General features: G+C 29.3%; 1 protein-coding gene across 8 annotated transcripts in view; it reads left to right on the forward strand.

The window, feature by feature from the left end:
- The window catches only part of LOC107448889 (ras-specific guanine nucleotide-releasing factor 2), a 366,035-nt gene that overhangs the window by 55,774 nt on the left and 303,398 nt on the right, over window positions 1-6,863 (forward strand). The window lies entirely within an intron of this gene.

Here is a 6,863-nt window from a genome sequence, read left to right on the forward strand (position 1 = left end):
TTTTCTGTTTTAAATTGACCTGATTGGGTTTTATGTAATTCTAGAGCAGCCATGTCTGCTGGTCATTTGGGCATGCGTTCAGCAATAAATGACTTGAATTGAATCTTTAAAAATAGTGGCGAGGCTGTTTCCTAATAAGAGATGGCTCTGCATGCGTTAAATAAATTAAAAAAAATCATAGCTTGATTTTATTGTCCATATTGTTCTATTTATAGGTAATTCTTCCAATTACTTTAAAAGACATTTGAAATTAGTTTCGGATTTTTTTTTATTGAAACTATTCATCAATCTTATTTTTAATTGAATGATTAGATTTTTATTTTAACACCATTTTCTTATCTCACCATTATTTTTCTTATCATGCTAATTGAATTCCATAGGACATTTAAGATAAGTCGATTTCAGAAAGATTTTTTATTACCAATTTAAATGGATTAGTATAACAAAACAGTTTCCCAAGTCTTTTAAAAAGAGCATGAGTAATCATTTACACGAAATAAATATTTCATCAAAATTATTTACTGTTTGCACGAAAACACAATAGCATTGTTCACTGTTAACAATTATTTCGCTAATTTGGATAACTATGCTTTGTATTTTAGAAATGCATTGTAATGAAGAGAAATATTCATTTTACTTTTGTTTTGATTCTATCTTTTCAGAAACCGAATAATGTGATTAACACTATACTTATAAGTGAATAGAATTACACGCATAATGGTTAGTTTAAATAGTTTATGGTAATTAAACATGTTTTTAAGTTAATTACACGTTTGCGTATGTTAGGTGCTTGATTAACACACTTAGTTAAATGTAAATTTTTGGAATTGCAGAAAAATACTTTAAACAGTCTTTAACAAACCTTTTAATAAGTTATATATATGAAGAAATGATTACTTTTTTTCGAAACAATTTAAATATTTTTGTATTAGTGAACTCTACCTCTTGTTAGCGAGCTTTCATTCTTTAAGGATTTGTTTTGCGTTATTTTTAGATTAATTTTAAATTCTAACTTCATCTCTTTTGTAGATATTCTTTTAAAAAAATTATTTAAACTGAAAAAATATATCCTCAAACACACACTTATTTCGCGTTTTAGTTTTTTTTGGGTTACTAAGTGAAAATAATATCTATGAAAGTTGTTGCCATGATATGAAGTTGTTTTTATGAAAGTTGTGTGAATAAGTTAATGCTATTTTTACAGAGTAGATAAATTAACTGTTGCTCTGCTGGTAATACGAAATAACGCTTTTTGCTATTTTTAAGATTTCATCTATGTAGAAAAATTTCACCAGATTGGAGATTTTTGGAAAAAGTTTCACTACTTTTTAAATATTTAAGTTATAAGTTATTTGCCTGTTCTAAGGACCAGATAATTCTTCACGGCAAGATTATATATATGATTTGAAATCATCGCATTGCTTCAAGTGTAAGGCACTTAAACTATGGCTATTTTATTTTCTTTGGTTACAAAGCTTAAAAAAACAGCGTTAAAGTTATTCTGCTAGATGGAAAAATCTCGCCAAAATGTGTAATTTTAAAACAATTTAATTTATATGTTTTTTTAAATATTTAAGTTATTTGTCTTTTCCAAAGTTCAGAAGAGCTTCAAATAATTCCCATAAATGTTTTACACATTTTGTTTTGCAATTTTATTTTTATTTTTATTTTTTGTATTTTCCTTAGACATACTTTAGTATGCATAGTATTTTAAGCCAAACTATTTTTTTTAAATAAATTTTTAATTATTAATAATTTCATAAAAGAAAAAAAACTACAAAAACTGATGCTGACATCACGTGAAGATAATTTTATCTTTCTCTTTTTTAAGGAAATGTCACTTGTGTTTTCTAATATTCATACCCTTTATTCCAGTATTCTTGGAAATAAAGTGATGATATTTTTACTTAAAGCACATATTTTTAATAATAATGCTTCGTTAAATAAGAAAATTCATAATGAAATAAATAATTAAATGAAAGTTAGTTATAAAAATAAAATGCACAAATGTTAGTTACATATTAATACTTTTAGTTACATATTCTATATTCCAGTAGTTTTAAGAAAAAAAATGGTGGTGGATTTATTTTCTTTTTAAGGTAAATATTTATGTAGTAATGTTTCAATAAAAAGACTCGTAATGAAATAAATCATCAAATAAAAATCAGTTATAAAAATAAAAAGAAGCAAAAACCTTAGTTGCATGTCAATTCTTCCAATTACATGCCTTATATTCAAATATTCTTGAAAAGAATGGATAATAAATAGATTTTCCTTCAGTGTACACATTTTTTATAGTAATTCTTCATTAAATAAGAAGATTTGTAATAAAATAAATCATTAAATAAAAATCAGTTATAAAAAATAAAGAGCAAAAACCTTAAATGCATGTCAATTCAACAATTCAAACAAAAATTTCTAGGGAAAACAAATAATTAAAATATTTAATTTCAGGAGTTAACCAAGAGAGAGCATTTTAAATTTGCATGACATTTTCAAAATAAATTGATCCACAAGACTAAAAGGGAGGGAAAAAAACCGTTCTCGGAACCAAATTTCCCAGGAGCTCGCCATACCTTGATGATAACGAATCTTTTGCGAACGCAATTCTGAACTCGTGTAAGAAGATAAATATGTATTCTTAACACAAACACATGACACCATACATAATATTTAGTGGAGCAGAAAAAAAAGTAATATCCTAAGCAGATATTTTCCTCTTTTCTGTCGTAAGTGGTATTAAGGATTACGCGAAAAGATTTTGTGGTGTGTGTAGCAATATGTCGTATTTTTTTCTGCCATTTGTTGTTAGATATTAGGATATTCTGAACTTCCATTTTTCTCAATATTCTTTACGCAGTGAGCATGAATTTGATAGAAACCATATGTGACGTTGCATATTGAAATGGTGTACATTTATCGATAAGAGTTAGTACAGAAAATACGAACTTAATTCTTTTGTCATTCAATTTCGTAACTTTTGAAGTCAAATGACAAATAACTGATACTGAATTAAAGACGAAATTTCTAAAAATCATGAACACTATTTGATTTATTTATATTTATCTCTTTAAAAATTAAATGCCCTTCTAAATAATATTTTTATTTAGATTTTTATATACGGCGATGCAGAATCAACCCAATTCTGAGTTCACGACTATCAATGCTCAACTCCGTAGGTTTGTAGTTTTGAACCCATCCCAGAAAGCAAATGAACTCCTGGTGGCTCAGGGTATAGAGCATTCGCCTTCCAATGAGGTGAACCGAAGTTCGATCCCGTCGATGGCTGGTTGATACGAATTCCGCATCCAGCTTGCACTAACCACAGTGCTGACGTGAAATATCCTCAGTAGTAGACGGATCATGGGTTAGAGTCCCCTTGCCGTCAGGCTAACCGTGGGAGGGTCTAGTGGTCTTCCTCTCCATATAACGTAAATGCCGGTTAGTTCCATCAAAAAGTTCTCCACGAAGGCAAATTTCTCCCAATACTTGATCCAGGAGTTTCCTTGTCTTCTGGATTGGGTTTAAAATTACAAGGCTACGAAGTTGAACATTAGTAGTCGTAGACCCCCAAATTAGGTCGGCTGTTCAGCGATGGTTATAAAATAATATAAAATGAACTCCTGGATCAAGTATATGGGGCAAACTAACCTTCACGGAGGACTTTTTTGATGGAACTAGCCCGTATTTGCCCTACATGGAGAGGAAGAACCATGAAAACCATCCACGGTTAGCTCATGGAATTCAAATCCTTAATCCGTCTACAATTAAGGATATTTCGCTGCTGCTCTGTAGTCGATGTAAGCCATCTCTAGGATTCGAGCCTAGTCCACCTCAATGGGAGGCAGAAATTCTGTTCTCTGAGGATTTTTCTCTTCCAACATATGCGTGATACGGGTGTAGTTTCTGTGATTTATTATTTTTAATTCCAAATAATGTTGTAGTTGCAGTTTATTTACGTCGCACTAAAGCCTCACAATTTTGATCCTCTTCAGAGCGGATTGCAACCCTGCTTCGGTAGCCCGAAGACCTCCAAATAATGTGACTTGAGCCGCATAATTCAGTATTCAAAGATAATTTCTTTACCGTGTGCTATTAAAAATTTCACCAGTTTTCTTTAGTTTAACATTATTGATTTTGATTGCTATTTTTTGCGATCCATTAATATTGCACATTATTTCTTTTTACCATTAATTCTTCAGCTGGAAATAACATGTTTGGATTCATTGTTTTTATTTTGAACTTATGCGGTGGCTTTAATGAGTTGCTTTATTTTTGAGAAATCATGATTGAATATGGAGTGGAATTTTTTTTCACGATAAGCAATTTAGTAATTTTTTAAACAACATCACGTATATATTCAGAAAAGCAAATGGCATGTTTTTAGACGATTTATTAAAATTAATATGGAATAGATTTATATTAGAAATTCATGTTAAAATCCGAATTGATCAAAAATTGCTGTAGAAACATCCGTTGTTTCAACTACAAGTAAAATGACATAGAGTTTCGCATAAGTTGCAAAGCTGGTAAGTGGCCCCTTTTTCCTCCGGGCTGAAACTCTTATAAATACTTATTTTAAATAAATTTTTTGCGAAGAACCTTCACTGGCAACTACTGACCTTAACATTGCTAAATTTTAAAAACAATTCGTAAATCTCCTGCACTTTTTATTTAAAAAAAAACGCTTCCTTTATTGGTTTATCATGTATAAGTAATACACAGTTAATTTCTTATGAAACAAGCTAATAAAAATTTTATCAAATGTGTTGTGTACACATTTTCAAAGTATTTACTAAAATTAAATGGATCTATTGTTTCTACAATGTTTCAAAAATAAATAAGAAGGAAATAACTTGTTAACCGTAGAAGTTCTTCAAGATAATTAAAAAGAACCAGTTTGCATATACAATTACAAATTCGTCGAGGAATGGATTTAAACACAGTAAAATAATTTATCAAATTGAATTAAACATTTAATTCTAAAATCAATTTCATTTTGATCACTTATTTTAAGTAGTATTCATAACTAAAATTTCAGTCTGCTGTTGAAACACAAGGTAGGAATAAGGCTTTAATATCATAATATATTCTGCAGAAATCCTCTCTGCACACACGTTTGGTAATGAATTTAATTAAGTTTCCAGGTTCAAAAGCTTTCCCATAACTACGTTACTTATTTGAGCTAGCTGCAATGTCACTTTGCATGCGAACTTCATCACTCTAATGTTTTAATACCTTTTAGCTCAGGTTGAAAATAATTTTGAAGTTTAATTGGATTTATATGTTTTAAAAATTGACGGTTCAAGTAAGAATAAGACAAAACCTTTCAAGTTTTATTTGGGTTTTCAAATAAAGAATAAAACCCAAATGGAAATGGACATTTCATTGAAAGTGAGTTGTTTAAATATCCATTTTTTTGGTATTGTAAACGATGGAAAAGTGAAATATTTTTATCAGAGAATAAGTTAAATTTTTAAAACAAAAAAATATCCAATGGGCAATTTTCGAGACAAAATAATGGTACATCGAAGAATATATATTTTTCCTAAGGTTGTTTTTCGATGGCTCCATCGTATTATGAAATGATGCTTTTTTGCGAATAATATGCTATTTTTATAACTGCTGTGAGTTACTCAGGGCAGTTAGGTCACGTTTAGCCAGCACTAGACATTTACATTTCCTCTAGAGCCAGCACCGTCTACGCTTATTTTGAAACTGGCTCAAAACGTCATTATGGAGAAAAGCCACATTTTCGCGAAAATGAAAAGCGTTTGTGGTTTATTTTGTTATATTTAAAAAATTACTCCAATGCTGCATTACCTGGTCTCAAAAAAAATGTGCAAATACTGAGAATAAGGCATTGAGTTTGATAATTTTCATCTTGGTGGAAAAATGTCGCCAAATTGGCGATTTCCAAAAAAAAATTAATAACTTTTAAAATATTTAAGTTATTTGTCTGTTCTAAAGACGAGATAATTAGTCATGGCAGGATCATATATGTATTTTAAAATTATCGGATTGCTTCAAGTGTAAGGCACTTAAACCATGTTTTTTTTTTATTTTCCTTAGCAACAAAGCGTAAAAAAAGTGTTAAGGAACGAATATTACATATAAGACGTTATATTTTTACAGTAATGATTTAGACTGACATATTCGATACACAAATATTTATCCATGCAATTCAGTTCGTATTCGTAGGAATTAAATAAAATGCAATTAAAGCGCTTGATTTATTTTGATAAAGCAAAACCAAATTTGATTCACCAACTTGGTATACTGCACTAGGCAGGAAAAGAAAAGAAATTTCGAAGCAGATGATATTCTAATTAAAGCATTCGGAAGGAATGTTTTGAGATTACTGACACTGAAATATAAGCAACTAAATGGCTGTTTTGTGATTGCTTACACTGTCATAAATTCAATCTCAATGGGTGTTTTGAGATTGTTGACCCTGTGTTAACTGCAGTCTGATTTGGCATTTGGAGATCGCTGACTTCATGTTAGATCAATCGGAGTGGCAATCAAAATTTATGATGTTCTATTAAAAGATGACTGAAGAGAAAAAGTGTATTAAAAAATTGTTGATTGCTTAAAAATGGCTGTCCCAACATAGCTGAGTCTGTTCAGAATTCAGATAAATTTATTCTTTTTAAAGCAATTATAATTCGCATGTAGAAATATCCGTTTCAGTCATTTATTCTTATACGATAAAAATAAATTACCTTTACAATTAAAACATGTGACATATAATTTTAACTTTTTGTATTTTAATTTGCATAATACAAATATTACGATAAACTCAATCATTAAAAATATTTAAACATTTTAAAATATATTTCGAAGGAAATGCTTTATAATTA

The sequence above is a fragment of the Parasteatoda tepidariorum genome, chromosome 10, assembly GCF_982258835.1.
Source record: "Parasteatoda tepidariorum strain Cologne lab strain chromosome 10, Ptep-v5.0, whole genome shotgun sequence".
NCBI classification, from domain to species: domain Eukaryota; kingdom Metazoa; phylum Arthropoda; class Arachnida; order Araneae; family Theridiidae; genus Parasteatoda; species Parasteatoda tepidariorum.